Raw genomic sequence first — 22,181 nt, 5'->3', positions numbered from 1 at the left:
TCGTTTTCAGCCAATATTTTGGATTTTTGAAAATTTCACTTTCTTGTGACAATATCCACTAAATGAGGGAATAATATGTGTGAGGGTACCCCAGGAGAGTTCCAAATGTGTGTGGGTAGAATATATATCCTACAGGGGTAAAACTGAAAAAAGTTAAAAAAAAATTTTATTTTGACTTAGTCATTTTTCCGTCGTTTATCAGACTTTCAGATAGGGGAAATGTTAGTGAGCGTTCCGATTTCAGTTCCAGAGCGATTCACCCAATGAGTCCTTGATATTTCGTCATTTTCAGCCAATATTTTGGATTTTTGAAAATTTCACTTTCTTGTGACAATATCCACTAAATGAGGGAATAATATGTGTGAGGGTACCCCAGGAGAGTTCCAAATGTGTGTGGGTAGAATATATATCCTACAGGGGTAAAACTGAAAAAAGTTAAAAAAAATTTTTATTTTGACTTAGTCATTTTTCCGTCGTTTATCAGACTTTCAGATAGGGGAAATGTTAGTGAGCATTCCAATCTCAGTTCCAGAGCGATTCGCCCAATGAGTCCTTGATATTTCGTCGTTTTCAGACAATTTTCTGGATGTTTGAAAATTTCACTTTTTTGTGAAAATATCCACTAAATGAGGGAATAATATGTGTGAGGGTACCCCAGGAGAGTTCCAAATGTGTGTGGGTGGAATATATATCCTACGGGGGTAAAATTGAAAAAAGTTGAAAAAATTATTTTTGGACTTAGTCATTTTTCCGGCGTTTAGCAGACTTTCAGAGAGGGGAAATGTCAATGAGCGTTCCGATTTCAGTTCCAGAGCGATTCGCCCAATGAGTCCTTGATATTTCGTCGTTTTCAGCCAATATTTTGGATTTTTGAAAATTTCACTTTCTTGTGACAATATCCAGTAAATGAGGGAATAATATGTGTGAGGGTACCCCAGGAGAGTTCCAAATGTGTGTGGGTAGAATATATATCCCACGGGGGTAAAATTGAAAAAAGTTGAAAAATTGTTTTTTTTGGACTTAGTCATTTTTCCGGCGTTTATCACACTTTCAGATAGGGGAAAAATGTCAGTTAGCGTTTCGATTTCAGTTCCAGAGCGATTAGCCTAATGATTCCTTGATATTTAGTCGTTTTCAGACAATTTTCTGGATATTTGAAAATTTCACTTCTTTGTGAAAATATCCACTAAATGCGGGAATAATATGTGTGATGGTACCCTAGGAGAGTTCCAAATGTGTGTGGGTAGAATATATATCCCACGGGGGTAAAATTGAAAAAAGTTGAAAAATTTTTTTTTGGACTTAGTCATTTTTCCGCCGTTTATCAGACTTTCAGATAGGGGAAATGTCAGTGAGCGTTCCAATTTCAGTTCCAGAGCGATTCGCTCAATGAGTCCTTGATATTTAGTCGTTTTCAGCCAATATTTTGGATTTTTGAAAATTTCACTTTTTTGTGACAATATCCACTAAATGAGGGAATAATATGTGTGAGGGTACCCCAGGAGAGTTCCAAATGTGTGTGGGTAGAATATATATCCTACAGGGGTAAAACTGAAAAAAGTTGAAAAAATTTTTTTTTTTGACTTAGTCATTTTTCCGTCGTTTATCAGACTTTCAGATAAGGGAAATGTTAGTGAGCGTTCCGATTTCAGTTCCAGAGCGATTCGCCCAATGAGTCCTTGATATTTCGTCGTTTTCAGACAATTTTCTGGATATTTGAAAATTTCACTTTTTTGTGACAATATCCACTAAATGAGGGAATAATATGTGTGAGGGTACCCCAGGAGAGTTAGAAATGTGTGTGGGTAGAATATATATCCTACACGGGTAAAACTGAAAAAAGTTAAAAAAAAAAATTATTTTGACTTAGTCATTTTTCCGTCGTTTATCAGACTTTCAGATAGAGGAAATGTTAGTGAGCGTTCCGATTTCAGTTCCAGAGCGATGCGCCCAATGAGCCCTTGATATTTCGTCGTTTTCAGCCAATATTTTGAATTTTTGAAAATTTCACTTTCTTGTGACAATATCCACTAAATGAGGGAATAATATGTGTGAGGGTACCCCAGGAAAGTTCCAAATGTGTGTGGGTAGAATATATAAAGTACAGGGGGAACACTGAAAAAAGTTGAAAAAAATTTTTTTTGGACTTAGTCATTTTTCCGGCGTTTATCAGACTTTCAGATAGGGGATATGTCAGTGAGCGTTCCGATTTCAGTTCCAGAGCGATTCGCCCAATGAGACCTTGATATTTAGTCGTTTTCAGACAATTTTCTGGACATGTGAAAATTTCACTTTTTTGTGAAAATATCCACTAAATGAGGGAATAATATGTGTGAGGGTACCCCAGGAGAGTTCCAAATGTGTGTGGGTAGAATATATATCCTAAAGGGGTAACACTGAAAAAAGTTGAAAAAAATTTGTTTGGGATTTAGTCATTTTTCCGGCGTTTATCAGACTTTCAGATAGGGGATATGTCAGTGAGCGTTCCGATTTCAGTTCCAGAGCGATTCGCCCAATGAGTCCTTGATATTTAGTCGTTTTCAGACAATTTTCTGGATATTTGAAAATTTCACTTTTTTGTGAAAATATCCACTAAATGAGGGAATAATATGTGTGAGGGTACCCCAGGAGAGTTCCAAATGTGTGTGGGTAGAATATATATTCTACGGGGGTAAAATTGAAAAAAGTTGAAAAAATTATTTTTGGACTTAGTCATTTTTCCGGCGTTTATCAGACTTTCAGAGAGGGGAAATGTCAATGAGCGTTCCGATTTCAGTTCCAGAGCGATTCGCCCAATGAGTCCTTCATATTTCGTCGTTTTCAGCCAATATTTTGGATTTTTGAAAATTTCACTTTCTTGTGACAATATCCACTAAATGAGGGAATAATATGTGTGAGGGTACCCCAGGAGAGTTCCAAATGTGCGTAGGTAGAATATATATCCTACAGGGGTAAAACTGAAAAAAGTTGAAAAAATTTTTTTTTGAACTTAGTCATTTTTCCGGCGTTTATCAGACTTTCAGATAGGGGAAATGTCAGTGAGCGTTCCGATTTCAGTTCCAGAGCGATTCGCCCAATGAGTCATTGATATTTAGTCGTTTTCAGCCAATATTTTGGATTTTTGAAAATTTCACTTTCCTGTGACAATATCCACTAAATGAGGGAATAATATGTGTGAGGGTACCCCAGGAGAGTTCCAAATGTGTGTGGGTAGAATAAATATCCTAAAGGGGTAACACTGAAAAAAGTTGAAAAAAAATTTTTTTGGACTTAGTCATTTTTCCGGCGTTTATCAGACTTTCAGATAGGGGATATGTCAGTGAGCGTTCCGATTTCAGTTCCAGAGCGATTCGCCCAATGAGACCTTGATATTTAGTCGTTTTCAGACAATTTTCTGGACATGTGAAAATTTCACTTTTTTGTGAAAATATCCACTAAATGAGGGAATAATATGTGTGAGGGTACCCCAGGAGAGTTCCAAATGTGTGTGGGTAGAATATATATCCTAAAGGGGTAACACTGAAAAAAGTTGAAAAAAATTTTTTTGGGATTTAGTCATTTTTCCGGCGTTTATCAGACTTTCAGATAGGGGATATGTCAGTTAGCGTTCCGATTTCAGTTCCAGAGCGATTCGCCCAATGAGTCCTTGATATGTAGTCGTTTTCAGACAATTTTCTGGATATTTGAAAATTTCACTTTTTTGTGAAAATATCCACTAAATGAGGGAATAATATGTGTGAGGGTACCCCAGGAGAGTTCCAAATGTGTGTGGGTAGAATATATATCCTACAGGGGTAAAACTGAAAAAAGTTGAAAAAATTTTTTTTTGAACTTAGTCATTTTTCCGGCGTTTATCAGACTTTCAGATAGGGGAAATGTCAGTGAGCGTTCCGATTTCAGTTCCAGAGCGATTCGCCCAATGGGTCATTGATATTTAGTCGTTTTCAGCCAATATTTTGGATTTTTGAAAATTTCACTTTCTTGTGACAATATCCACTAAATGAAGGAATAATATGTGTGAGGGTACCCCAGGAGAGTTCCAAATGTGTGTGGGTAGAATATATATCCTACAGGGGTAAAACTGAAAAAAGTTGAAAAAAATTTTTTTTTTGACTTAGTCATTTTTCCGTCGTTTATCAGACTTTCAGATAGGGGAAATTTTAGTGAGCGTTACGATTTCAGTTCCAGAGCGATTCGCCCAATGAGTCCTTGATATTTCGTCGTTTTCAGCCAATATTTTGAATTTTTGAAAATTTCACTTTCTTGTGACAATATCCACTAAATGAGGGAATAATATGTGTGAGGGTACCCCAGGAGAGTTCCAAATGTGTTTGGGTAGAATATATATCCTACAGGGGTAAAACTGAAAAAAGTTGAAAAAAATTTTTTTTGGACTTAGTCATTTTTCCGGCGTTTATCAGACTTTCAGATAGGGGAAATGTCAGTGAGCGTTCCGATTTCATTTCCAGAGCGATTCACTCAATGAGTCCTTGAGATTTAGTCGTTTTCAGTCAATTTTCTGGATATTTGAAAATTTCACTTTTTTGTGAAAATATCCACTAAATGAGGGAATAATATGTGTGAGGGTACCCCAGGAGAGTTCCAAATGTGTGTGGGTAGAATATATATTCTACGGGGGTAAAATTGAAAAAAGTTGAAAAAATTATTTTTGGACTTAGTCATTTTTCCGGCGTTTATCAGACTTTCTGAGAGGGGAAATGTCAATGAGCGTTCCGATTTCAGTTCCAGAGCGATTCGCCCAATGAGTCCTTGATATTTCGTCGTTTTCAGCCAATATTTTGGATTTTTGAAAATTTCACTTTCTTGTGACAATATCCACTAAATGAGGGAATAATATGTGTGAGGGTACCCCAGGAGAGTTCCAAATGTGTGTGGGTAGAATATATATCCTAAAGGGGTAACACGGAAAAAAGTTGAAAAAAAATTTTTTTGGACTTAGTCATTTTTCCGGCGTTTATCAGACTTTCAGATAGGGGATATGTCAGTGAGCGTTCCGATTTCAGTTCCAGAGCGATTCGCTCAATGAGTCCTTGATATTTAATCGTTTTCAGTCAATTTTCTGGATATTTGAAAATTTCACTTTTTTGTGAAAATATCCACTAAATGAGGGAATAATATGTGTGAGGGTACCCCAGGAGAGTTCCAAATGTGTGTGGGTAGAATATATATTCTACGGGGGTAAAATTGAAAAAAGTTGAAAAAATTATTTTTGGACTTAGTCATTTTTCCGGCGTTTATCAGACTTTCAGAGAGGGGAAATGTCAATGAGCGTTCCGATTTCAGTTCCAGAGCGATTCGCCCAATGAGTCCTTGATATTTCGTCGTTTGCAGCCAATATTTTGGATTTTTGAAAATTTCACTTTCTTGTGACAATATCCACTAAATGAGGGAATAATATGTGTGAGGGTACCCCAGGAGAGTTCCAAATGTGTGTGGGTAGAATATATATCCTAAAGGGGTAACACTGAAAAAAGTTGAAAAAAATTTTTTTTGGACTTAGTCATTTTTCCGGCGTTTATCAGACTTTCAGATAGGGGATATGTCAGTGAGCGTTCCGATTTCAGTTCCAGAGCGATTCGCTCAATGAGTCCTTGATATTTAATCGTTTTCAGACAATTTTCTGGATATTTGAAAATTTCACTTTTTTGTGAAAATATCCACTAAATGAGGGAATAATATGTGTGAGGGTACCCCAGGAGAGTTCCAAATGTGTGTGGGTAGAATATATATCCTACAGGGGTAACACTGAAAAAAGTTGAAAAAAAATTTTTTTGGACTTAGTCATTTTTCCTGCGTTTATAAGACTTTCAGATAGGGGATATGTCAGTGAGTGTTCCGATTTCAGTTCCAGAGCGATTCGCCCAATGAGTTCTTGATATTTAGTCGTTTTCAGACAATTTTCTGGATATTTGAAAATTTCACTTTTTTGTGAAAATATCCACTAAATGAGGGAATAATATGTGTGAGGGTACCCCAGGAGAGTTCCAAATGTGTGTGGGTAGAATATATATCCTACGGGGGTAAAATTGAAAAAAGTTGAAAAAATTATTTTTGGACTTAGTCATTTTTCCGGCGTTTATCAGACTTTCAGAGAGGGGAAATGTCAATGAGCGTTCCGATTTCAGTTCCAGAGCGATTCGCCCAATGAGTCCTTGATATTTCGTCGTTTTCAGCCAATATTTTGGATTTTTGAAAATTTCACTTTCTTGTGACAATATCCACTAAATGAGGGAATAATATGTGTGAGGCTACCCCAGGAGAGTTCCAAATGTGTGTGGGTAGAATATATATCCTAAAGGGGTAACACTGAAAAAAGTTGAAAAAAAATTTTTTTGGACTTAGTCATTTTTCCGGCGTTTATCAGACTTTCAGATAGGGGATATGTCAGTGAGCGTTCCGATTTCAGTTCCAGAGCGATTCGCTCAATGAGTCCTTGATATTTAGTCGTTTTCAGACAATTTTCTGGATATTTGAAAATTTCACTTTTTTGTGAAAATATCCACTAAATGAGGGAATAATATGTGTGAGGGTACCCCAGGAGAGTTCCAAATGTGTGTGGGTAGAATATATATCCTACAGGGGTAACACTGAAAAAAGTTGAAAAAAAATTTTTTTGGACTTAGTCATTTTTCCTGCGTTTATAAGACTTTCAGATAGGGGATATGTCAGTGAGTGTTCCGATTTCAGTTCCAGAGCGATTCGCCCAATGAGTTCTTGATATTTAGTCGTTTTCAGACAATTTTCTGGATATTTGAAAATTTCACTTTTTTGTGAAAATATCCACTAAATGAGGGAATAATATGTGTGAGGGTACCCCAGGAGAGTTCCAAATGTGTGTGGGTAGAATATATATCCTACGGGGGTAAAATTGAAAAAAGTTGAAAAAATTATTTTTGGACTTAGTCATTTTTCCGGCGTTTATCAGTCTTTCAGAGAGGGGAAATGTCAATGAGCGTTCCGATTTCAGTTCCAGAGCGATTCGCCCAATGAGTCCTTGATATTTCGTCGTTTGCAGCCAATATTTTGGATTTTTGAAAATTTCACTTTCTTGTGACAATATCCACTAAATGAGGGAATAATATGTGTGAGAGTACCCCAGGAGAGTTCCAAATGTGTGTGGGTAGAATATATATCCTAAAGGGGTAACACTGAAAAAAGTTGAAAAAAAATTTTTTTGGACTTAGTCATTTTTCCGGCGTTTATCAGACTTTCAGATAGGGGATATGTCAGTGAGCGTTCCGATTTCAGTTCCAGAGCGATTCGCTCAATGAGTCCTTGATATTTAATCGTTTTCAGACAATTTTCTGGATATTTGAAAATTTCACTTTTTTGTGAAAATATCCACTAAATGAGGGAATAATATGTGTGAGGGTACCCCAGGAGAGTTCCAAATGTGTGTGGGTAGAATATATATCCTACAGGGGTAACACTGAAAAAAGTTGAAAAAAAATTTTTTTGGACTTAGTCATTTTTCCTGCGTTTATAAGACTTTCAGATAGGGGATATGTCAGTGAGTGTTCCGATTTCAGTTCCAGAGCGATTCGCCCAATGAGTTCTTGATATTTAGTCGTTTTCAGACAATTTTCTGGATATTTGAAAATTTCACTTTTTTGTGAAAATATCCACTAAATGAGGGAATAATATGTGTGAGGGTACCCCAGGAGAGTTCCAAATGTGTGTGGGTAGAATATATATCCTACGGGGGTAAAATTGAAAAAAGTTGAAAAAATTATTTTTGGACTTAGTCATTTTTCCGGCGTTTATCAGTCTTTCAGAGAGGGGAAATGTCAATGAGCGTTACGATTTCAGTTCCAGAGCGATTCGCCCAATGAGTCCTTGATATTTCGTCGTTTTCAGCCAATATTTTGAATTTTTGAAAATTTCACTTTCTTGTGACAATATCCACTAAATGAGGGAATAATATGTGTGAGGGTACCCCAGGAGAGTTCCAAATGTGTGTGGGTAGAATATATATCCTACAGGGGTAAAACTGAAAAAAGTTGAAAAAAATTTTTTTTGGACTTAGTCATTTTTCCGGCGTTTATCAGACTTTCAGATAGGGGAAATGTCAGTGAGCGTTCCGATTTCAGTTCCAGAGCGATTCACTCAATGAGTCCTTGAGATTTAGTCGTTTTCAGTCAATTTTCTGGATATTTGAAAATTTCACTTTTTTGTGAAAATATCCACTAAATGAGGGAATAATATGTGTGAGGGTGCCCCAGGAGAGTTCCAAATGTGTGTGGGTAGAATATATATTCTACGGGGGTAAAATTGAAAAAAGTTGAAAAAATTATTTTTGGACTTAGTCATTTTTCCGGCGTTTATCAGACTTTCAGAGAGGGGAAATGTCAATGAGCGTTCCGATTTCAGTTCCAGAGCGATTCGCCCAATGAGTCCTTGATATTTCGTCGTTTTCAGCCAATATTTTGGATTTTTGAAAATTTCACTTTCTTGTGACAATATCCACTAAATGAGGGAATAATATGTGTGAGGGTACCCCAGGAGAGTTCCAAATGTGTGTGGGTAGAATATATATCCTACAGGGGTAAAACTGAAAAAAGTTGAAAAAAATTTTTTTTGGACTTAGTCATTTTTCCGGCGTTTATCAGACTTTCAGATAGGGGAAATGTCAGTGAGCGTTCCGATTTCAGTTCCAGAGCGATTCACTCAATGAGTCCTTGAGATTTAGTCGTTTTCAGTCAATTTTCTGGATATTTGAAAATTTCACTTTTTTGTGAAAATATCCACTAAATGAGGGAATAATATGTGTGAGGGTACCCCAGGAGAGTTCCAAATGTGTGTGGGTAGAATATATATTCTACGGGGGTAAAATTGAAAAAAGTTGAAAAAATTATTTTTGGACTTAGTCATTTTTCCGTCGTTTATCAGACTTTCAGATAGGGGAAATTTTAGTGAGCGTTACGATTTCAGTTCCAGAGCGATTCGCCCAATGAGTCCTTGATATTTCGTCGTTTTCAGCCAATATTTTGAATTTTTGAAAATTTCACTTTCTTGTGACAATATCCACTAAATGAGGGAATAATATGTGTGAGGGTACCCCAGGAGAGTTCCAAATGTGTTTGGGTAGAATATATATCCTACAGGGGTAAAACTGAAAAAAGTTGAAAAAAATTTTTTTTGGACTTAGTCATTTTTCCGGCGTTTATCAGACTTTCAGATAGGGGAAATGTCAGTGAGCGTTCCGATTTCAGTTCCAGAGCGATTCACTCAATGAGTCCTTGAGATTTAGTCGTTTTCAGTCAATTTTCTGGATATTTGAAAATTTCACTTTTTTGTGAAAATATCCACTAAATGAGGGAATAATATGTGTGAGGGTACCCCAGGAGAGTTCCAAATGTGTGTGGGTAGAATATATATTCTACGGGGGTAAAATTGAAAAAAGTTGAAAAAATTATTTTTGGACTTAGTCATTTTTCCGGCGTTTATCAGACTTTCAGAGAGGGGAAATGTCAATGAGCGTTCCGATTTCAGTTCCAGAGCGATTCGCCCAATGAGTCCTTGATATTTCGTCGTTTTCAGCCAATATTTTGGATTTTTGAAAATTTCACTTTCTTGTGACAATATCCACTAAATGAGGGAATAATATGTGTGAGGGTACCCCAGGAGAGTTCCAAATGTGTGTGGGTAGAATATATATCCTAAAGGGGTAACACTGAAAAAAGTTGAAAAAAAATTTTTTTGGACTTAGTCATTTTTCGGGCGTTTATCAGACTTTCAGATAGGGGATATGTCAGTGAGCGTTCCGATTTCAGTTCCAGAGCGATTCGCTCAATGAGTCCTTGATATTTAATCGTTTTCAGACAATTTTCTGGATATTTGAAAATTTCACTTTTTTGTGAAAATATCCACTAAATGAGGGAATAATATGTGTGAGGGTACCCCAGGAGAGTTCCAAATGTGTGTGGGTAGAATATATATCCTACAGGGAGGGGTAACACTGAAAAAAGTTGAAAAAAAATTTTTTTGGACTTAGTCATTTTTCCTGCGTTTATAAGACTTTCAGATAGGGGATATGTCAGTGAGTGTTCCGATTTCAGCTCCAGAGCGATTCGCCCAATGAGTTCTTGATATTTAGTCGTTTTCAGACAATTTTCTGGATATTTGAAAATTTCACTTTTTTGTGAAAATATCCACTAAATGAGGGAATAATATGTGTGATGGTACCCCAGGAGAGTTCCAAATGTGTGTGGGTAGAATATATATCCTACGGGGGTAAAATTGAAAAAAGTTGAAAAAATTATTTTTGGACTTAGTCATTTTTCCGGCGTTTATCAGACTTTCAGAGAGGGGAAATGTCAATGAGCGTTCCGATTTCAGTTCCAGAGCGATTCGCCCAATGAGTCCTTGATATTTCGTCGTTTTCAGCCAATATTTTGGATTTTTGAAAATTTCACTTTCTTGTGACAATATCCACTAAATGAGGGAATAATATGTGTGAGGCTACCCCAGGAGAGTTCCAAATGTGTGTGGGTAGAATATATATCCTAAAGGGGTAACACTGAAAAAAGTTGAAAAAAAATTTTTTTGGACTTAGTCATTTTTCCGGCGTTTATCAGACTTTCAGATAGGGGATATGTCAGTGAGCGTTCCGATATCAGTTCCAGAGCGATTCGCTCAATGAGTCCTTGATATTTAGTCGTTTTCAGACAATTTTCTGGATATTTGAAAATTTCACTTTTTTGTGAAAATATCCACTAAATGAGGGAATAATATGTGTGAGGGTACCCCAGGAGAGTTCCAAATGTGTGTGGGTAGAATATATATCCTACGGGGGTAAAATTGAAAAAAGTTGAAAAAATTATTTTTGGACTTAGTCATTTTTCCGGCGTTTATCAGTCTTTCAGAGAGGGGAAATGTCAATGAGCGTTACGATTTCAGTTCCAGAGCGATTCGCCCAATGAGTCCTTGATATTTCGTCGTTTTCAGCCAATATTTTGAATTTTTGAAAATTTCACTTTCTTGTGACAATATCCACTAAATGAGGGAATAATATGTGTGAGGGTACCCCAGGAGAGTTCCAAATGTGTGTGGGTAGAATATATATCCTACAGGGGTAAAACTGAAAAAAGTTGAAAAAAATTTTTTTTGGACTTAGTCATTTTTCCGGCGTTTATCAGACTTTCAGATAGGGGAAATGTCAGTGAGCGTTCCGATTTCAGTTCCAGAGCGATTCACTCAATGAGTCCTTGAGATTTAGTCGTTTTCAGTCAATTTTCTGGATATTTGAAAATTTCACTTTTTTGTGAAAATATCCACTAAATGAGGGAATAATATGTGTGAGGGTACCCCAGGAGAGTTCAAATGTGTGTGGGTAGAATATATATTCTACGGGGGTAAAATTGAAAAAAGTTGAAAAAATTATTTTTGGACTTAGTCATTTTTCCGGCGTTTATCAGACTTTCAGAGAGGGGAAATGTCAATGAGCGTTCCGATTTCAGTTCCAGAGCGATTCGCCCAATGAGTCCTTGATATTTCGTCGTTTTCAGCCAATATTTTGGATTTTTGAAAATTTCACTTTCTTGTGACAATATCCACTAAATGAGGGAATAATATGTGTGAGGGTACCCCAGGAGAGTTCCAAATGTGTGTGGGTAGAATATATATCCTACAGGGGTAAAACTGAAAAAAGTTGAAAAAAATTTTTTTTGGACTTAGTTATTTTTCCGGCGTTTATCAGACTTTCAGATAGGGGAAATGTCAGTGAGCGTTCCGATTTCAGTTCCAGAGCGATTCACTCAATGAGTCCTTGATATTTAGTCGTTTTCAGTCAATTTTCTGGATATTTGAAAATTTCACTTTTTTGTGAAAATATCCACTAAATGAGGGAATAATATGTGTGAGGGTACCCCAGGAGAGTTCCAAATGTGTGTGGGTAGAATATATATCCTACAGGGGTAACACTGAAAAAAGTTGAAAAAAAATTTTTTTGGACTTAGTCATTTTTCCTGCGTTTATAAGACTTTCAGATAGGGGATATGTCAGTGAGTGTTCCGATTTCAGTTCCAGAGCGATTCGCCCAATGAGTTCTTGATATTTAGTCGTTTTCAGACAATTTTCTGGATATTTGAAAATTTCACTTTTTTGTGAAAATATCCACTAAATGAGGGAATAATATGTGTGAGGGTACCCCAGGAGAGTTCCAAATGTGTGTGGGTAGAATATATATCCTACGGGGGTAAAATTGAAAAAAGTTGAAAAAATTATTTTTGGACTTAGTCATTTTTCCGGCGTTTATCAGACTTTCAGAGAGGGGAAATGTCAATGAGCGTTCCGATTTCAGTTCCAGAGCGATTCGCCCAATGAGTCCTTGATATTTCGTCGTTTTCAGCCAATATTTTGGATTTTTGAAAATTTCACTTTCTTGTGACAATATCCACTAAATGAGGGAATAATATGTGTGAGGGTACCCCAGGAGAGTTCCAAATGTGTGTGGGTAGAATATATATCCTAAAGGGGTAACACTGAAAAAAGTTGAAAAAAAATTTTTTTGGACTTAGTCATTTTTCCGGCGTTTATCAGACTTTCAGATAGGGGATATGTCAGTGAGCGTTCCGATTTCAGTTCCAGAGCGATTCGCTCAATGAGTCCTTGATATTTAGTCGTTTTCAGACAATTTTCTGGATATTTGAAAATTTCACTTTTTTGTGACAATATCCACTAAATGAGGGAATAATATGTGTGAGGGTACCCCAGGAGAGTTCCAAATGTGTGTGGGTAGAGTATATATCCTACAGGGGTAACACTGAAAAAAGTTGAAAAAAAATTTTTTTGGACTTAGTCATTTTTCCTGCGTTTATAAGACTTTCAGATAGGGGATATGTCAGTGAGTGTTCCGATTTCAGCTCCAGAGCGATTCGCCCAATGAGTTCTTGATATTTAGTCGTTTTCAGACAATTTTCTGGATATTTGAAAATTTCACTTTTTTGTGAAAATATCCACTAAATGAGGGAATAATATGTGTGAGGGTACCCCAGGAGAGTTCCAAATGTGTGTGGGTAGAATATATATCCTACGGGGGTAAAATTGAAAAAAGTTGAAAAAATTATTTTTGGACTTTGTCATTTTTCCGGCGTTTATCAGACTTTCAGAGAGGGGAAATGTCAATGAGCGTTCCGATTTCAGTTCCAGAGCGATTCGCCCAATGAGTCCTTGATATTTCGTCGTTTTCAGCCAATATTTTGGATTTTTGAAAATTTCACTTTCTTGTGACAATATCCACTAAATGAGGGAATAATATGTGTGAGGGTACCCCAGGAGAGTTCCAAATGTGTGTGGGTAGAATATATATCCTAAAGGGTTAACACTGAAAAAAGTTGAAAAAAAATTTTTTTGGACTTAGTCATTTTTCCGGCGTTTATCAGACTTTCAGATAGGGGATATGTCAGTGAGCGTTCCGATTTCAGTTCCAGAGCGATTCGCTCAATGAGTCCTTGATATTTAGTCGTTTTCAGACAATTTTCTGGATATTTGAAAATTTCACTTTTTTGTGAAAATATCCACTAAATGAGGGAATAATATGTGTGAGGGTACCCCAGGAGAGTTCCAAATGTGTGTGGGTAGAATATATATCCTACAGGGGTAACACTGAAAAAAGTTGAAAAAAAATTTTTTTGGACTTAGTCATTTTTCCTGCGTTTATAAGACTTTCAGATAGGGGATATGTCAGTGAGTGTTCCGATTTCAGTTCCAGAGCGATTCGCCCAATGAGTTCTTGATATTTAGTCGTTTTCAGACAATTTTCTGGATATTTGAAAATTTCACTTTTTTGTGAAAATATCCACTAAATGAGGGAATAATATGTGTGAGGGTACCCCAGGAGAGTTCCAAATGTGTGTGGGTAGAATATATATCCTACGGGGGTAAAATTGAAAAAAGTTGAAAAAATTATTTTTGGACTTAGTCATTTTTCCGGCGTTTATCAGTCTTTCAGAGAGGGGAAATGTCAATGAGCGTTACGATTTCAGTTCCAGAGCGATTCGCCCAATGAGTCCTTGATATTTCGTCGTTTTCAGCCAATATTTTGGATTTTTGAAAATTTCACTTTCTTGTGACAATATCCACTAAATGAGGGAATAATATGTGTGAGGGTACCCGAGGAGAGTTCCAAATGTGTGTGGGTAGAATAAATATCCTAAAGGGGTAACACTGAAAAAAGTTGAAAAAAAAATTTTTTGGACTTAGTCATTTTTCCGGCGTTTATCAGACTTTCAAATAGGGGATATGTCAGTGAGCATTCCGATTTCAGTTCCAGAGCGATTCGCCCAATGAGTCCTTGATATTTAGTCGTTTTCAGAAAATTTTCTGGATATTTGAAAATTTCACTTTTTTGTGAAAATATCCACTAAATGAGGGAATAATATGTGTGAGGGTACCCCAGGAGAGTTCCAAATGTGTTTGGGTAGAATATATATCCTACAGGGGTAAAACTGAAAAAAGTTAAAAAAAAAATTTATTTTGACTTAGTCATTTTTCCGTCGTTTATCAGACTTTCAGATAGGGGAAATGTTAGTGAGCGTTAAGATTTCAGTTCCAGAGCGATTCGCCCAATGAGTCCTTGATATTTCGTCGTTTTCAGCCAATATTTTGAATTTTTGAAAATTTCACTTTCTTGTGACAATATCCACTAAATGAGGGAATAATATGTGTGAGGGTACCCCAGGAGAGTTCCAAATGTGTGTGGGTAGAATATATATCCTACAGGGGTAAAACTGAAAAAAGTTGAAAAAAATTTTTTTTGGACTTAGTCATTTTTCCGGCGTTTATCAGACTTTCAGATAGGGGAAATGTCAGTGAGCGTTCCGATTTCAGTTCCAGAGCGATTCACTCAATGAGTCCTTGAGATTTAGTCGTTTTCAGTCAATTTTCTGGATATTTGAAAATTTCACTTTTTTGTGAAAATATCCACTAAATGAGGTAATAATATGTGTGAGGGTACCCCAGGAGAGTTCCAAATGTGTGTGGGTAGAATATATATCCTACAGGGGTAAAACTGAAAAAAGTTGAAAAAAAATTTTTTTTTGACTTAGTCATTTTTCCGTCGTTTATCAGGCTTTCAGATAGGGGAAATGTTAGTGAGCGTTCCGATTTCAGTGCCAGAGTGATTCGCCCAATGAGTCCTTGATATTTCGTCGTTTTCAGCCAATATTTTGAATTTTTGAAAATTTCACTTTCCTGTGACAATATCCACTAAATGAGGGAATAATATGTGTGAGGGTACCCCAGGAGAGTTCCAAATGTGTGTGGGTAGAATATATATCCTACAGGGGTAACACTGAAAAAAGTTGAAAAAAAATTTTTTTGGACTTAGTCATTTTTCCTGCGTTTATCAGACTTTCAGATAGGGGATATGTCAGTGAGTGTTCCGATTTCAGTTCCAGAGCGATTCGCCCAATGAGTTCTTGATATTTAGTTGTTTTCAGACAATTTTCTGGATATTTGAAAATTTCACTTTTTTGTGAAAATATCCACTAAATGAGGGAATAATATGTGTGAGGGTACCCCAGGAGAGTTCCAAATGTGTGTGGGTAGAATATATATCCTACGGGGGTAAAATTGAAAAAAGTTGAAAAAATTATTTTTGGACTTAGTCATTTTTCCGGCGTTTATCAGACTTTCAGATAGGGGATATGTCAGTGAGCGTTCCGATTTCAGTTCCAGAGCGATTCGCTCAATGAGTCCTTGATATTTAATCGTTTTCAGACAATTTTCTGGATATTTGAAAATTTCACTTTTTTGTGAAAATATCCACTAAATGAGGGAATAATATGTGTGAGGGTACCCCAGGAGAGTTCCAAATGTGTGTGGGTAGAATATATATCCTACAGGGGTAACACTGAAAAAGTTGAAAAAAAATTTTTTTGGACTTAGTCATTTTTCCTGCGTTTATAAGACTTTCAGATAGGGGATATGTCAGTGAGTGTTCCGATTTCAGTTCCAGAGCGATTCGCCCAATGAGTTCTTGATATTTAGTCGTTTTCAGACAATTTTCTGGATATTTGAAAATTTCACTTTTTTGTGAAAATATCCACTAAATGAGGGAATAATATGTGTGAGGGTACCCCAGGAGAGTTCCAAATGTGTGTGGGTAGAATATATATCCTACGGGGGTAAAATTGAAAAAAGTTGAAAAAATTATTTTTGGACTTAGTCATTTTTCCGGCGTTTATCAGACTTTCAGAGAGGGGAAATGTCAATGAGCGTTCCGATTTCAGTTCCAGAGCGATTCGCCCAATGAGTCCTTGATATTTCGTCGTTTTCAGCCAATATTTTGGATTTTTGAAAATTTCACTTTCTTGTGACAATATCCACTAAATGAGGGAATAATATGTGTGAGGGTACCCCAGGAGAGTTCCAAATGTGTGTGGGTAGAATATATATCCTAAAGGGGTAACAATGAAAAAAGTTGAAAAAAAATTTTTTTGGACTTAGTCATTTTTCCGGCGTTTATCAGACTTTCAGATAGGGGATATGTCAGTGAGCGTTCCGATTTCAGTTCCAGAGCGATTCGCTCAATGAGTCCTTGATATTTAGTCGTTTTCAGACAATTTTCTGGATATTTGAAAATTTCACTTTTTTGTGAAAATATCCACTAAATGAGGGAATAATATGTGTGAGGGTACCCCAGGAGAGTTCCAAATGTGTGTGGGTAGAATATATATCCTACAGGGGTAACACTGAAAAAAGTTGAAAAAAAATTTTTTTGGACTTAGTCATTTTTCCTGCGTTTATAAGACTTTCAGATAGGGGATATGTCAGTAAGTGTTCCGATTTCAGCTCCAGAGCGATTCGCCCAATGAGTTCTTGATATTTAGTCGTTTTCAGACAATTTTCTGGATATTTGAAAATTTCACTTTTTTGTGAAAATATCCACTAAATGAGGGAATAATATGTGTGAGGGTACCCCAGGAGAGTTCCAAATGTGTGTGGGTAGAATATATATCCTACGGGGGTAAAATTGAAAAAAGTTGAAAAAATTATTTTTGGACTTAGTCATTTTTCCGGCGTTTATCAGACTTTCAGAGAGGGGAAATGTCAATGAGCGTTCCGATTTCAGTTCCAGAGCGATTCGCCCAATGAGTCCTTGATATTTCGTCGTTTTCAGCCAATATTTTGGATTTTTGAAAATTTCACTTTCTTGTGACAATATCCACTAAATGAGGGAATAATATGTGTGAGGGTACCCCAGGAGAGTTCCAAATGTGTGTGGGTAGAATATATATCCTAAAGGGGTAACACTGAAAAAAGTTGAAAAAAAATTTTTTTGGACTTAGTCATTTTTCCGGCGTTTATCAGACTTTCAGATAGGGGATATGTCAGTGAGCGTTCCGATTTCAGTTCCAGAGCGATTCGCTCAATGAGTCCTTGATATTTAGTCGTTTTCAGACAATTTTCTGGATATTTGAAAATTTCACTTTTTTGTGAAAATATCCACTAAATGAGGGAATAATATGTGTGAGGGTACCCCAGGAGAGTTCCAAATGTGTGTGGGTAGAATATATATCCTACAGGGGTAACACTGAAAAAAGTTGAAAAAAAATTTTTTTGGACTTAGTCATTTTTCCTGCGTTTATAAGACTTTCAGATAGGGGATATGTCAGTGAGTGTTCCGATTTCAGTTCCAGAGCGATTCGCCCAATGAGTTCTTGATATTTAGTCGTTTTCAGACAATTTTCTGGATATTTTTGAAAATTTCACTTTTTTGTGAAAATATCCACTAAATGAGGGAATAATATGTGTGAGGGTACCCCAGGAGAGTTCCAAATGTGTGTGGGTAGAATATATATCCTACGGGGGTAAAATTGAAAAAAGTTGAAAAAATTATTTTTGGACTTAGTCATTTTTCCGGCGTTTATCAGTCTTTCAGAGAGGGGAAATGTCAATGAGCGTTACGATTTCAGTTCCAGAGCGATTCGCCCAATGAGTCCTTGATATTTCGTCGTTTTCAGCCAATATTTTGGATTTTTGAAAATTTCACTTTCTTGTGACAATATCCACTAAATGAGGGAATAATATGTGTGAGGGTACCCCAGGAGAGTTCCAAATGTGTGTGGGTAGAATATATATCCTACAAGGGTAAAACTGAAAAAAGTTGAAAAAAATTTTTTTTGGACTTAGTCATTTTTCCGTCGTTTATCAGACTTTCAGATAGGGTAAATGTTAGTGATCGTTCCGATTTCAGTTCCAGAGTGATTCGCCCAATGAGTCTTTGATATTTCGTCGTTTTCAGCCAATATTTTAAATTTTTGAAAATTTCACTTTCCTGTGACAATATCCACTAAATGAGGGAATAATATGTGTGAGGGTACCCCAGGAGAGTTCCAAATGTGTGTGGGTAGAATAAATATCCTAAAGGGGTAACACTGAAAAAAGTTGAAAAAAAAATTTTTTGGACTTAGTCATTTTTCCGGCGTTTATCAGACTTTCAGATAGGGGATATGTCAGTGAGAGTTCCGATTTCAGTTCCAGAGCGATTCGCCCAATGAGTCCTTGATATTTCGTCGTTTTCTGCCATTATTTTGAATTTTTGAAAATTTCACTTTCCAGTGACAATATCCACTAAATGAGGGAATAGTATGTGTGAGGGTACCCCAGGAGAGTTCCAAATGTGTGTGGGTAGAATATATATCCTACAGGGGTAACACTGAAAAAAGTTGAAAAAAAATTTTTTTGGACTTAGTCATTTTTCCGGCGTTTATCAGACTTTCAAATAGGGGATATGTCAGTGAGTGTTCCGATTTCAGTTCCAGAGCGATTCGCTCAATGAGTCCTTGATATTTAGTCGTTTTCAGACAATTTTCTGGATATTTGAAAATTTCACTTTTTTGTGAAAATATCCACTAAATGAGGGAATAATATGTGTGAGGGTACCCCAGGAGAGTTCCAAATGTGTGTGGGTAGAATATATATCCTACAGGGGTAACACTGAAAAAAGTTGAAAAAAAATTTTTTTGGACTTAGTCATTTTTCCTGCGTTTATAAGACTTTCAGATAGGGGATATGTCAGTGAGTGTTCCGATTTCAGCTCCAGAGCGATTCGCCCAATGAGTTCTTGATATTTAGTCGTTTTCAGACAATTTTCTGGATATTTGAAAATTTCACTTTTTTGTGAAAATATCCACTAAATGAGGGAATAATATGTGTGAGGGTACCCCAGGAGAGTTCCAAATGTGTGTGGGTAGAATATATATCCTACGGGGGTAAAATTGAAAAAAGTTGAAAAAATTATTTTTGGACTTAGTCATTTTTCCGGCGTTTATCAGACTTTCAGAGAGGGGAAATGTCAATGAGCGTTCCGATTTCAGTTCCAGAGCGATTCGCCCAATGAGTCCTTGATATTTCGTCGTTTTCAGCCAATATTTTGGATTTTTGAAAATTTCACTTTCTTGTGACAATATCCACTAAATGAGGGAATAATATGTGTGAGGGTACCCCAGGAGAGTTCCAAATGTGTGTGGGTAGAACAAATATCCTAAAGGGGTAACACTGAAAAAAGTTGAAAAAAAAATTTTTTGGACTTAGTCATTTTTCCGGCGTTTATCAGACTTTCAGATAGGGGATATGTCAGTGAGAGTTCCGATTTCAGTTCCAGAGCGATTCGCCCAATGAGTCCTTGATATTTCGTCGTTTTCTGCCATTATTTTGAATTTTTGAAAATTTCACTTTCCAGTGACAATATCCACTAAATGAGGGAATAGTATGTGTGAGGGTACCCCAGGAGAGTTCCAAATGTGTGTGGGTAGAATATATATCCTACAGGGGTAACACTGAAAAAAGTTGAAAAAAAATTTTTTTGGACTTAGTCATTTTTCCGGCGTTTATCAGACTTTCAAATAGGGGATATGTCAGTGAGTGTTCCGATTTCAGTTCCAGAGCGATTCGCCCAATGAGTCCTTGATATTTAGTCGTTTTCAGACAATTTTCTGGATATTTGAAAATTTCACTTTTTTGTGAAAATATCCACTAAATGAGGGAATAATATGTGTGAGGGTAACCCAGGAGAGTTCCAAATGTGTGTGGGTAGAATATATATCCTACGGGGGTAAAATTGAAAAAAGTTGAAAAAATTATTTTTGGACTTAGTCATTTTTCCGGCGTTTATCAGACTTTCAGAGAGGGGAAATGTCAGTGAGCGTTCCGATTTCAGTTCCAGAGCGATTCGCCTAATGAGTCCTTGATATTTAGTCGTTTTCAGACAATTTTCTGGATATTTGAAAATTTCACTTTTTTTGTGAAAATATCCACTAAATGAGGGAGTAATATGTGTGAGGGTACCCCAGGAGAGTTCCAAATGTGTGTGGGTAGAATATATATCCTACAGGGGTAACACTGAAAAAAGTTGAAAAAAAATTTTTTTGGACTTAGTCATTTTTCCTGCGTTTATCAGACTTTCAGATAGGGGATATGTCAGTGAGCGTTCCGATTTCAGTTCCAGAGCGATTCGCTCAATGAGTCCTTGATATTTAGTCGTTTTCAGACAATTTTCTGGATATTTGAAAATTTCACTTTTTTGTGAAAATATCCACTAAATGAGGGAATAATATGTGTGAGGGTACCCCAGGAGAGTTCCAAATGTGTGTGGGTAGAATATATATCCTACAGGGGTAACACTGAAAAAAGTTGAAAAAAAATTTTTTTGGACTTAGTCATTTTTCCTGCGTTTATAAGACTTTCAGATAGGGGATATGTCAGTGAGTGTTGCGATTTCAGTTCCAGAGCGATTCGCCCAATGAATTCTTGATATTTAGTCGTTTTCAGACAATTTTCTGGATATTTGAAAATTTCACTTTTTTGTGAAAATATCCACTAAATGAGGGAATAATATGTGTGAGGGTACCCCAGGAGAGTTCCAAATGTGTGTGGGTAGAATATATACCCTACGGGGGTAAAATTGAAAAAAGTTGAAAAAATTATTTTTGGACTTAGTCATTTTTCCGGCGTTTATCAGACTTTCAGAGAGGGGAAATGTCAATGAGCGTTCCAATTTCAGTTCCAGAGCGATTCGCCTAATGAGTCCTTGATATTTAGTCGTTTTCAGACAATTTTCTGGATATTTGAAAATTTCACTTTTTTTGTGAAAATATCCACTAAATGAGGGAGTAATATGTGTGAGGGTACCCCAGGAGAGTTCCAAATGTGTGTGGGTAGAATATATATCCTACAGGGGTAACACTGAAAAAAGTTGAAAAAAAATTTTTTTGGACTTAGTCATTTTTCCTGCGTTTATAAGACTTTCAGATAGGGGATATGTCAGTGAGTTTTCCGATTTCAGTTCCAGAGCGATTCGCTCAATGAATCCTTGATATTTAGTCGTTTTCAGACAATTTTCTGGATATTTGAAAATTTCACTTTTTTGTGAAAATATCCACTAAATGAGGGAATAATATGTGTGAGGGTACCCCAGGAGAGTTCCAAATGTGTGTGGGTAGAATATATATCCTACGGGGGTAAAATTGAAAAAAGTTGAAAAAATTATTTTTGGACTTAGTCATTTTTCCGGCGTTTATCAGACTTTCAGAGAGGGGAAATGTCAATGAGCGTTCCAATTTCAGTTCCAGAGCGATTCGCCCAATGAGTCCTTGATATTTCGTCGTTTTCAGCCAATATTTTGGATTTTTGAAAATTTCACTTTCTTGTGACAATATCCACTAAATGAGGGAATAATATGTGTGAGGGTACCCCAGGAGAGTTCCAAATGTGTGTGGGTAGAATATATATCCTACAGGGGTAAAACTGAAAAAAGTTGAAAAAATTTTTTTTTGAACTTAGTCATTTTTCCGGCGTTTATCAGACTTTCAGATAGGGGAAATGTCAGTGAGCGTTCCGATTTCAGTTCCAGAGCGATTCGCCCAATGAGTCATTGATATTTAGCCGTTTTCAGCCAATATTTTGGATTTTTGAAAATTTCACTTTCTTGTGACAATATCCACTAAATGAGGGAATAATATGTGTGAGGGTACCCCAGGAGAGTTCCAAATGTGTGTGGGTAGAATAAATATCCTAAAGGGGTAACACTGAAAAAAGTTGAAAAAAAATTTTTTTTGACTTAGTCATTTTTCCGGCGTTTATCAGACTTTCAGATAGGGGATATGTCAGTGAGCATTCCGATTTCAGTTCCAGAGCGATTCGCCCAATGAGTCCTT

The sequence above is a fragment of the Phyllobates terribilis genome, unplaced genomic scaffold (assembly GCF_046119375.1).
Source record: "Phyllobates terribilis strain yellow unplaced genomic scaffold, ASM4611937v1 Scaffold_16__1_contigs__length_26959993, whole genome shotgun sequence".
Taxonomy (NCBI): Eukaryota; Metazoa; Chordata; class Amphibia; order Anura; family Dendrobatidae; genus Phyllobates; species Phyllobates terribilis.
This window is presented reverse-complemented; position numbering follows the sequence as displayed.